The 12,235-nt window shown below is 40.1% G+C and overlaps 1 protein-coding gene across 1 annotated transcript in view; it reads right to left on the reverse strand.

Annotated features, from left to right (window-relative positions):
• The window catches only part of LOC104089253 (uncharacterized), a 40,407-nt gene continuing 28,172 nt past the window's right edge, over positions 1–12,235 (reverse strand). The window contains exon 3 of the transcript XR_011410606.1: positions 1–14. The gene's annotated coding sequence lies outside the window, so the exon portion shown is untranslated. The remainder of the gene's footprint in view (positions 15–12,235) is intronic.

Below are 12,235 nucleotides of genomic sequence, written 5' to 3' on the forward strand. Positions count from 1 at the left end.
ATCCAAACATCCAACTAGGCAAGCCAATTAATTATTTAAATATATATTCATTTTTAAAAAAATTATCCGAGTAATAAAACTCAGAGTACTTGCAAAAATTAAGACAATGTGAGAAATAAGATAAGTTAAAACCCAAGTAAAATAATTAAATCCAAAATTTCTACTAGTGTGTGCCAAGACCTGGTGTCACAAGTGTATGAGCATCTAGTAGATTATAAAAAATTCTAAATACTGTCTGAACTAAAATAGACAGAATACAAATATAAGAAGAGGCACTAGTTGCTGCAGAACAGCTCAGAAAGGGGCAGCTCACCACTAAGCCTCTGGATAACGTGGGTGCGCGCCGATGGGTCCTCCGATAGTACATGTCTCAAGTCAGGCACAAAAAGTGCAGCAAGCGTAGCATGAGTACGTAAACAACGTGTACCCAGTAAGTATCAAGCAATCTCAAAGAAGTAGTGACGAGAGGTCGACTTTGACACTCACTATGGGTTAATAATATTAAAATAGAAATATTTAAATCAACGTGATTTATAGAATTTACAAAAATATTTCTTTAACCAACAGAATTAATTAAATTCCTTCAAATGCGATAATTTCTAATTTATTAATTAACTTCACAAGCAACAATTAAAATATTAAGGTATCGTGTAATTATTATTATTTGGTATAATTTCTGCCGAGGTCGTACGGCCTGATCCAGAGTGTCGTGTACACTGCCGAGGGACGTGCGGTGCGATCCATAGATGCATCTATACTGCTGAGGCGTTCAGCCCGCTCCACAAGAAAGGATGACATTTTCTTATGTACCTCCGGAATGAGGATATATATATATATTATGAGATTAATACAAGAGGGTGTACAATTTCTTTTAATAATTAATTAATTTATACAAAAATTCAAGTATATGAGATTTCAATCTTTTACTATTTTTCCTAACAATTCACAGTATAGTTCAAATACTTTAATTAAATAAAGGATACAATTAATACACGAAATTCATGATTTGAGTTCTAAACTGCCCGGACTTTAGCATAAATAGTAGCTACGCACGGACTCTCGTCACTTCGTGCGTACGTAGCCCCTACAATTAGCAATAATTATTAATTTAAATCACCTATGGGGTAATTTCTCCCTTACAAGGTTAGGCAAGAGACTTACCTCGACTTGCTCCAATTTAATCCACTAGTAGGCCTTTTTACTCGATTATCCAACTCTGAATGGCTTGAATCTAGCCAAAATAATTCGATACAGTCACCAAAAATTATAGGAATCAATTTCATAAGAAAATACTATATTTTTCAATAAAAATTCGAAATTAACTTAAAATTCGTCCGTGGGGCCCACATCTCGGAATCCGGCAAATATTACGAAATATGAATGCCCATTCAACCACGAATCTATCCATACCAAAATTATTAAATTCCGATAACAATTCGGCCCTCAAATCCTCAAATTTATCCAAGAGGGTTTTCAAACTTTTTCAACTTAATTCACCAATTAAATAATAAAAACAGTTAATGAATTCGGGTAATTTAATCAATATTGAGTTAAGAACTCTTACCCCGTTGTTTTCTCTAAAAATCTCCCAAAAATTGCCTCAATCCGAGCTCCAAATCGGTAAAAATAAAAAATGGAATTTTCAGAACTTAAACTCTCTGCCCAGTCATTTGCTCTACGCGATCGCGAAGCACAATTTTTTCACTGCCCAAATTAACCCTACGCAATCGCGGACTTGTCCACGTGATCGCGAAGCTCAAACTTACAGGCCTACGCGATCGCGAACTTATTCACTCGATCGCGAAGCACAAATGCGTGACCTCCAGTTCTGCTCCACTTACTCTACGCGAGCGCGACCTTCTTTACGTGTTCGCGAATAACAAACTCCCACAGCTACGCGATCGCGGCCCTCCTCACGCGATCGTGAAGAACAAAAATCATCATTGCCCTAAATAAGCCTATGCGATCACAAACCATTTCACGCGATCGCATAGAACAAAGTCGCCTCTGCCCCAAATTAGCTTACGCGATCGCAGATGAACCTATGCGATCGCGTATTAGGAAACCAGAAGAAATATACCAGCAGCTATCAGCTATCTCCCAAAGTCCAAAAATGATCCGTTAGCCGTCCAAAACTCACCCGAATCCCTCGGGACCTCAACAAAAAATACCAACATGTCCTAAAATATCATACGAATTGAGTCGAAACCTCAAATCACATCAAACAATGCTAAAATCATGATTCATACTCCAATTGAAGCTTATAGAAACTTAAAATTTCTAACTTTTACATTCAATGCCGAAACCTATCAAATCAAGTCCGATTGACATCAAATTTTGCACGCAAGTCATAAATGACATAACAAAGCTATGAAAATTTTCGGAAATGGGTTCCGACTCTGATATCAAAAAGTCAACTCCCCAGTCAAACCTCCAAACGTAAATTCCTATTTTAGCCATTTCAAGTCTAATTTAACTATGGACTTCCAAATAAAATTTCGAACACGCTCCTAATTCACGCTCCTAAGTCCAAAATCACCATATGGAGCTGTTGGACTCATCAAAATTCTATTCTAGGGTCATTTTTTCTAAAAATGTTGACCGAAGTCAAACTTAAAATTTTAAGACTAACTTAAGGAACTAAGTGTTCCGATTTCAACCCGAACACTTTCAAATCCCGAGCCAACCATCCCCACAAGTCATAAATTAATAAAAGCCCATACAAGGAGTTTTATTTAGGGAAACATGGTTCTAAAAGTCAAAATGACCGATTGGGTCATTACATTCTCCACATCTTAAACAAACATTCATCCTCGAACGGGTTTAAAATTGTACCTGGAGTGCTGAATAAGTGTGGATATTTGCTCCGCATGTCTTCCTCGGCCTCCCAAGTTGCTTTCTCGACTGGTTGGCCCCTCCACTAGACTTTTACTGCAAAAATCTTCTTGGACCTCAATTGGCAAACCTGTCTATCAACAATGGCAACTGGATCCTCTTAATAACCCAAGCTTTTATCTAGCTGGACTGTACTGAAGTCTAATACATGTGACAGGTCGGCATGATACTTCTGGAGCATAGATACATGGAAAACCGAATGGACTCCTGATAGACTGGAGGCAAAGCAAGCTCGTAAGCAACCTCCCCAACTCGTCTCAATACCTCAAATGGACCTATAAACCTTGGGCTCAACTTGCCCTTTTTCCTAAATCTCATAATTCCTTTCACCGGTGAAACTTTTAAGAGAACTTTTTCACCCACCATAAACGATAAATCACGCGCTTTCTGATCTGCGTAACTCTTATGTCTGGAATGTACTGTACGAAGTCACTCCTGAATCAACTTTACCTTTTCTAAGACATCTTTCACGAAATCAGTACCATATAACTTAGCCTCACCGGGCTCAAACCATCCGATGGGCGAGCAACATCGCCAGCCATATAAAGCTTCAAATGGAGCCATCTCGATGCTGGATTGGTAACTGTTATTATAAGCAAACTCGGCCAAAGTCAAGAAACGATTCCGCTGACCTCCAAAGTCAATCACATATGCCCTGAGCATGTCCTTCAGAATCTGAACTGTCTGCTCCGACTGCCCGTCGGTCCGCGGATGAAAAGCTGTGAGGAGCTCTATGCGAGTCCCCAATTCACTCTGTACTGCTCTCCAGAAATGTGAAGTAAACTGAGGGCCTCTATCTGATATGATAGAAATTGGCACATCGTGTAACCGAACTATCTCCTGAATATAAATCTGGGCCAACCTCTCTGAAGTATATGTAGTCACAACCGGAATGAAGTGTGCCGACTTGGTCAGCCTGTCAACAATGACCCAAACTGCATCAAACTTCCGCAAGGTCTGCGGTAACCCAACTACAAAGTCCATAGTAATGCGTTCCCATTTCCACTTTGGTATAGTCATCAGCTGAAGTAGGTCACCTGGCCTCTGGTGCTCATATTTAACTTGCTGGTAATTTAGACACCTAGCTACATACTCAACTATGTCCTTTTTCATTCGCCGCCACCAATAAAGCTGCCTCAGGTCACGATACATCTTCGTAGCACCTCGATGAATAGAATACCGAGAATTGTGTGCCTCTTCTAGGATCTTTTTCCTCAGTCCATCCACATTAGGAACACATAGACGATCCTGGGGTCACAGAACACCATCCTTTCCAATAATAATTTCCTTGGCACCACCCCGTAGTATCGTTTCTCAAAGAACCATTAAGTGTGGATCATTATATTGGCGAGCCTTGATCTTCTCAATTAATGAAGAATAGGCCACTACACATGCAAGAACTCGGCTGGGTTCTGAAATATCCAGACTCATAAATCACAAGTCTGTTAACCAAGGATTGAATATCCAAAGCTAATGGCCTTTCCTCCACTGAAATGAAAGTCAAACTATCCATACTCTCCGCCTTTCTACTCAAGGTGTCTGCAACTATATTTGCTTTGCCCGGATGGTACAAGATAGTAATATCATAATCTTTTAGTAACTCAAGCCATCTGCACTGCCTCAAATTTAGATCTCTCCTCTTGAACAAATGTTGTAAACTGCGATGATCAGTGTAAACTTCACAAGACACTCCATAAAGATAATGCCTCCAAATCTTAAGAGCGTGAACAATTGCAGCTAACTCTAAATCATATATCGGGTAATTCATCTCGTGGGGTTTCAGCTGATGTGAAGCATATGCAATAACTCACCCCTCCTACATTAATACACAACCCAAACCAACCCGTGAAGTGTCACAATACACAATATACATCCCCGAACCAGAAGGAAACACTGGTGATGTAGTCAATGATGTCTTGAGCTTCTGAAAGCTCGCCTCACAATTATCAGACCATCGGAACGGAGCACCCTTCTGGGTCAATTTGGTCAAAGGCGCTACAATAGATAAAAAGCCCTCCACGAACCGACGATAATAACGTGCTAAACCCAGGAAACTCCTGATCTCAGTCGCCGAAGTGGGACGATGCCAATTATGATCTTCCTCGATCTTTTTAGGATCAACTTTAATGCCCTCGCCCGATACAATATGCCCTAAGAATGACACAGAATTTAGCCAAAACTCACATTTGGAAAACTTAGCATATAGCTTCTGCTCCCGCAGTGTCTGAAGCACCACTCTCATATGCTGCTCGTGCTCTTCCTTACTGCGCGAGTAAATCAAAATATCATCAATGAAGACAATAACAAACGAATCAATATATGGCCTTAATACCCAGTTCATCAAATCCATAAATGTCGCCGGGGCGTTAGTCAAACCAAAAGACATCACCAGAACTTCATAATGACCTTATCTAGTCCGGAAAGCAGTTTTCGGAATATCCGAATCCTAAATCTTCAACTAGTGGTACCCCGACCTCAAGTCTATCTTAAAGAATACCCCAGCACCCTGCAACTGGTCAAATAGATCATCAATACGCGGCAACAGGTACTTATTCTTAATAGTGACTTTGTTCAATTGGTGATAATTAATACACATTCGCATCGTTCCATCCTTCTTCTTCACAAATAACACCGGTGTACCCCAAGGCGATACACTCGGTCTGACAAACCCTTTGGCTAGTAACTCATCAAGCTGTTCTTTCAATTCTTTCAATTCTTTCGAAGCCATGCGATACGGTGGGATAGATATAGGCTGGGTATCTGGAGCCAAATCAATACAGAAATCAATATCACGATCTGGTGCCATGCTTGGAATATTTGAAGGAAATACATCGGAGAACTCTCGAACTACATGCACTGAATCAATAGTCGAAGTCTCTACAGTAGTATCTCGAACATAGGCTAGATAAGCCAAACAACCCTTCTCAACCATGTGTTGAGCCTTCATAAAAGAAATAACTCGATTCAATGCACTAACAGACGAACCCTTTTACTCCAGCCTAGGCAATGTTTGAATAGCCAAGGTAACAGTCTTGGCATGGCAATCTAGGATGGCATGATATGGATATAACCAGTCCATGCCCAGGATGATTTCAAAGTCGGTCATCTCAAGCAATTGAAGATCTGCTCTAGTTTCATAACCACAGAATGTAATAATGCAGGACCGGTAGATCCGATCCACAACAACATAATCGCCCGCAGGAGTGGACACATAAACAGGAGTACTCAAGGACTCACGAGAAACACCCAGTAAATGAGCAAATAAAAATGAAACATATGAATATGTAGATTATGGATCAAATAATACGGAGGCAACTTTGCCGCAAACATAAATAATACCTGTAATCATGGCATCTGAGGCCTCTGCATCTGGTCTGGCCGGAAAAGCATAGAACAGAGCTAGAGCGCCAACTGGCTGGCCTCCGCTTGGCTGACCTCCACCTCTAGGACGGCCCTTACCCACCTGTCCTCCACCCTTTGGTGGTCGGACGGTTGGTAGAGCAACTGGTGCGGTAATCATAGGCTGCTGACCCTACTGCACTGGTCTACCCTAAAGCTAGGGGCAGAATCTCCGCATGTGACTGGGATCCCCGCACTCGTAACAACTTTTCGGTGCGATGGCTGCTGACTAAGAGCCTGGCCCTGGTGACCTGAATACCCACTGGAAGAACCCTAAATAGCTAGTGGGCGATAAGAACTCTCTGGCATAGCATTGAAATAAGGTCGCACTGGAGCACCCCGAGGAGGCAGTGGTGCTGAATATGGGGGCCTGCTGGACTGCCCTCTCACGAACTGACCTCTGCCCCCAGACGGAGCACCTTTGAATTATCCAGAATATCTAAACTGCTTATCTCTCATAACCTACTCTCGGCTACACTAACGCACACCCTCAATCCTCCGGGCTATCTCCACCACCAACTCATAAGAAGTCCCCATCTCAACCTCTCGGGCCATGGTGGCCTGAATGTCAGTATGTAAACCCGCAATAAACCTCTGCACTCTCTACGCCTCAGTAGGGAGTATTATAAGTGCATGGCGAGATAACTCAGAGAACCTCGCCTCATAATCTGTCACTGACATCTGACCCTGCTGGAGCTGCTCAAACTAAAACCGCAATTCTTCCCTCTGGGAGGGTGGAATATACCTGTCTAGGAAAATACTAGTGAACTTGTCCCAAGTCATGGGAGAAGAATCTTCTGGTTTGCCAAGAAGATAAAACTTCCACCATCTATGGGCTCTGCCCTCTAGCTGAAAAGTAGCAAAGTCTACCCCATGAGACTCCAATATCCTCATGTTGTGCAGTCTGTCCCTGCACCGATCAATGAAGTCCTAGGGATCCTCATGTCACTCACCCCCAAAGATAGGAGGATGTAGTCTAGTCCATTTGTCCAATAGTTTCTACGGCTCGGCGGTTGCAGCTGGTCTGGGCTCTGGTGTAGCTACTGCCACTAGCTGGGCTCCACCCACGGTAGTGCACCCTGGGTATGATATACAACAGTTGCCTGCCCATGAGCCTGTGTGGTAGGGGTCTGTGCTCCCCCACCCGCCTGAGATGTGGCCGGATCTGCCGAAAATAAATCGGCCTTAGTCATAGTGTCCATGAACCGCAGAATATGGCCATGACCTCCTGGAATCCCGGTGCAGACGTGAAATCCACCGGAGCTGGCTCTGCCACGGGCACCTCGCCCTGTTCCTCAATAATGGGATCCTCTGATAGACCCACTAGTGGCATAACTGGAATAATCCTGGGACGTCCTCGTCCCCTACCATGGGCTGGAGCCCTCCCTCGGCCTGTAACAACAGGGGGAGTAGCTCTTCCTTGGTGTGAACTTCATTAGAGCGCGTTCTCACCATCTGTGAGAGAATAAGAGAAAGATATTTAGTTCTACATAAATTGCATGATGAAAGATGAAGAAAGGTAGTTTCCTAAAACTCTATAGCCTCTCGAAGATAAGTACAGACGTCTCTGTACCGATCCGCAAGACTCTATTAGGTCTGCTCATAACTTGTGAGACCTATGTGAACCTAGTGCTCTGATACCATGTTGTCACGACCCAAATTCACCTATAGATCGTGATGGCGCCCAACATCCAGCTAGGCAAGCCAACTAATAATTTAAACATATATTCATTTCTTTAAAAATTATCCGAGTAATAAAACTCATAGTACTTTCAAAAATTAAGACAATGTGAGAAATAAGATAAGTTAAAACCCAAGTAAAATAATTAAATCCAAAAATTCTACTAGTGTGTGCCAAGACCTGGTGTCACAAGTGTATGAGCATCTAGTAGATTATAAAAAATTCTAAATACTGTCTGAAATAAAATAGACAGAATACAAATACAAGAAGAGGCACTAGTTGCTGCAGAACGGCTCAAAAAGGGGCAGCTCACCACTAAGCCTCTGGATAACGTGGGTGCGCGCCGATGGATCCTCCGATAGTACCTGTCTTAGATCCTGCACAAAAAGTGCAGCAAGCATAGCATGAGTACGTAAACAACGTGTACCCAGTATGTATCAAGCCTATTCTCGAAGAAGTAATGACGAGAGGTCGACTTTGACACTCACTATGGATCAATAATATTACAATAGAAATATTTAAATTAACATGATTTATAGAATTTACAAAAAAAATTCTTTAACCAGCAGAATTAATAAAATTCCTTCAATTGCGACAATTTCCAATTTATTAGTTAACTTCACAAGCAGCAGTTAACACACGAAATTCATGATTTGAGTCCTAAACTACCCGGACTTTAGCATAAATAGTAGCTACACACAAACTCTTGTCACTTCGTGCGTACGTAGCCCCCACAATTAGCAATAATTATTAATTTAAATTACCTATGAGGTAATTTCCCCCTTACAAGGTTAGGCAAGAGACTTACCTTGACTTGCTCCAATTTAATCCACTAGTAGGCCTTTTTACTCGATTATCCAACTCTGAATGGCTTAAATCTAGCCAAAATAATTTGATACAGTCACCAAAAATTATAGGAATCAATTTCATAAGAAAATACTACATTTGTCAATAAAAATTCAAAATTAACTCAAAAATCGTCCGTGGGGCCCACATCTCGGAATCCGGTAAAAATTACGAAATATGAACGCCCATTCAACCACGAGTCTACCTATATCAAAATTACTAAATTCCGATAACAATTCGGCCCTCAAATCCTCAGATTTATCCAAGAGGGTTTTCAAATATTTCCGACTTAATTCACCAATGAAATGATAAAAACACTGATGGATTTCAGTAATTTAACCAATATTGAGTTAAGAAATCTTACCTCGTTGTTTTATCTGAAAATCTCCCAAACATCGCCTCAATCTGAACTCCAAATCGATAAAAATGGAAAATGGGTCAGAACTTAAACTCTTTGCCCAGTCATTTGCTCTACGCGATCGCGAACCTTCTTACGCGATTGCGAAGCATAATTTTTCCACTGCCCAAATTAACCCTACGCGATCGCGGACTTGTCCAAGCGATTGTGAAGCTCAAACTTACAGTCCTACGCGATCGTGAACTTATCCACGTGATCGCGAAGTACAAATGCGTGACCTCCACTTCTGCTCCACTTACTCTACGCGAACGCGACCTTCTTCATACGTTCGCGAATAACAAACTTCCACAGCTACGCGATCGCGGCCCTCCTCACGCGATCGCGAAGAACAAAAATCATCACTGCCCCAAACAAGCCTACGCGATCGCAAAACATTTCACGCGATCACGTAGAACAAAGTTGCCTCTGCCCCAAATTATCTTACGCGATCGCGGATGAACCTATGCGATCGCGTATAAGGAAACCAGAAGAAAAATACCAGCAGCTATCAGCTATCTCCCAAAGTCCAAAAATGATCTGTTAGCTTCATTGGGACCTCAACCAAAAATACCAACAAGTCCTAAAATATCATACAAACTTAGTGGAAACCTCAAATCACATCAAACAACGCTAAAACCACAAATCATACTCCAATTCAAGTTTATTGAAACTTAAAATTTTCAACTTCTACATTCGATACTGAAACCTATCAAATCAAGTCTAATTTACCTCAAATTTTGCACACAAGTCATAAATGACATAATAGAGCTATGAAAATTTTCGGAATTGGGTTTCGACTCCGATATCAAAAAGTCAACTCCCCTGTCAAACTTCCAAACTTAAATTCCTATTTTAGCCATTTCAAGTCTAATTTAACTATGAAATTCCAAATAAATTTCGAACACGCTCCTAAGTCCAAAATCATCATACGGAGCTGTTGGAATCATCAAAATTCTATTCCGGGGGAATTTTTCTAAAAATATTGACAGAAGTCAAACTTAGCATTTTAAGGCCAACTTAAGGAACCAAGTGTTCCGATTTCAACCCGAACACTTTCAAATCCCGAACCAACCATCCCCACAAGTCATAAATTAATAAAAGCACATACATAGAGTTTTATTTAGGGGAACATGGTTCTAAAAGTCAAAATGATCGGTTAGGTCATTACATTTCACAATACATATTACATCTGAGCTACAGGACAACATTTAAATAAATTAACTACAATTTATCTACAGTGTTATTTTTGTTTATTACAAATGATCTACAATTTTATTAAGTTGTACACATTTATTGTAACAGAAAAGGAAACAATGCATGTGGACTCTCCAAAAGAAGATGCAAAACTTGGCATACAAGGAGAGCATTTAAATGAGGAGAAGGAGACTATGCCTTTGAAATCTCCCATTCAACAAGCAAATGTTATACAACAAGGAGACAATTACAATAAAGATTTCACTGGTATTATATGTTACAATATAATTGTAGAAAAAAATAACAGCTTTTATATAAGTTTCAGTTTTTCCAAAAAAACTAATACAATCAACATACAATGTTGTTCTTTTGTTTTAAATTTTGTAGGTGAACTAACCGACTACATCAATATAGGTGATTTGGACAATGACTCCAGGTCTAAAAAAAGGGTGGTAATACTTGGTGATTTTGAGCTTCCAGAGAACTTCTCACAGATTGTTAAGCTTGGAGAGGTAAATGAAGATGAAACAACCCCTGCACATCAGGGAAGAACAAGGATTCCTGGAAAGCATGCCAGATCCCCCTTTCTCCCTTATTTCAATTTTGGGGGAAGCACTTCTGTTGGACCTCCTCCAATTTTCAACATCAAGCATCTATTTACTGGGGTTATTAGCGACATTGTTGATCCCGACTTGTTGAAAAAATTCAATAAGTGGTTATATTTAGGTACCAACATGGTTTCAAAGATGTTAGATTATACAATTTTTTCATATTATCGAGTGCATATAATTTATGGATTTCAAACTGAAACTACAAAATAATTGTACTTGCTATGTCTTTAAATAGGAGGAAGGCGCATTATACTTTAAAAGATAACTAGCTCAACCTGTGGTTTGATCTTGGAATGGAAAAAGTTAATAAAAATGACTGGTTTTAAACTTTGGCACATCCCGGGCAAGTACTCAACAACACGGTACACACATACCCTGACAAAATTTAATGATTAGCTGTAGTATTCTGTTAATTTAGAAATATGCAGATTTTTTGTTTGAAAATTGTAGTTAAATTGTATGAAGTATTGAGAAATAATGAAATCTATTTTTTTACAGCACATTGATGTTATTTTATACTATTTGAGGAAGAGAGGAATTTATGATCCTGAAAACAAAACACGGTTTACAACCACTGATTGTATGTTCAAGATTATAATTGAACAAATTTATGAGAGGTACATTAATGCTCCTGCTGATAAGAAGCTTGTTGTTGTCAAACCCCAGTACGTCATAGCAGAATACATATTGGGGTACCGATTACTTGCAAATATTGTATGGGACAAAGTTGATTTTGTGATTATGCCCATAAATATTGTGGAGAAATTTCATTGGTTATTGGTTGTGTTTGACATCAGCAATAGGGTTTTATATATTTATGATTCCATGGCCTCTTCACGAAATCACAAACTTGTTGAATCTGTTGTCGACAAATTTGCTATTATGATCCCCCTCTACTTGTCATGCACCAACTTCTATGAAAAGCGTCCACACATCAACTACAAGAACACAAAGGCATACATTGAAAAAGGTATTACTGACCCTCTTGACATTCAGTGGTTGATCAGTGAGATGCCCCAGCAAAAAGAAGGATCAATGTATGTGCTGCTTTCCTTCTATCTATTTAACTAATTGTATTTTATATTGAATGCTAAAACTTTTTCCCTATTATTTTTTATAGTGATTGTGGTGTATACGTGGCGGCATTCGCAGAATATGTCAACATTGGAGAGCTATCAATTTCAAAGGAAGACCTTTCTGATATTGATCAAC

Source organism: Nicotiana tomentosiformis, chromosome 8 (genome assembly GCF_000390325.3).
Source record: "Nicotiana tomentosiformis chromosome 8, ASM39032v3, whole genome shotgun sequence".
Taxonomy (NCBI): domain Eukaryota; kingdom Viridiplantae; phylum Streptophyta; class Magnoliopsida; order Solanales; family Solanaceae; genus Nicotiana; species Nicotiana tomentosiformis.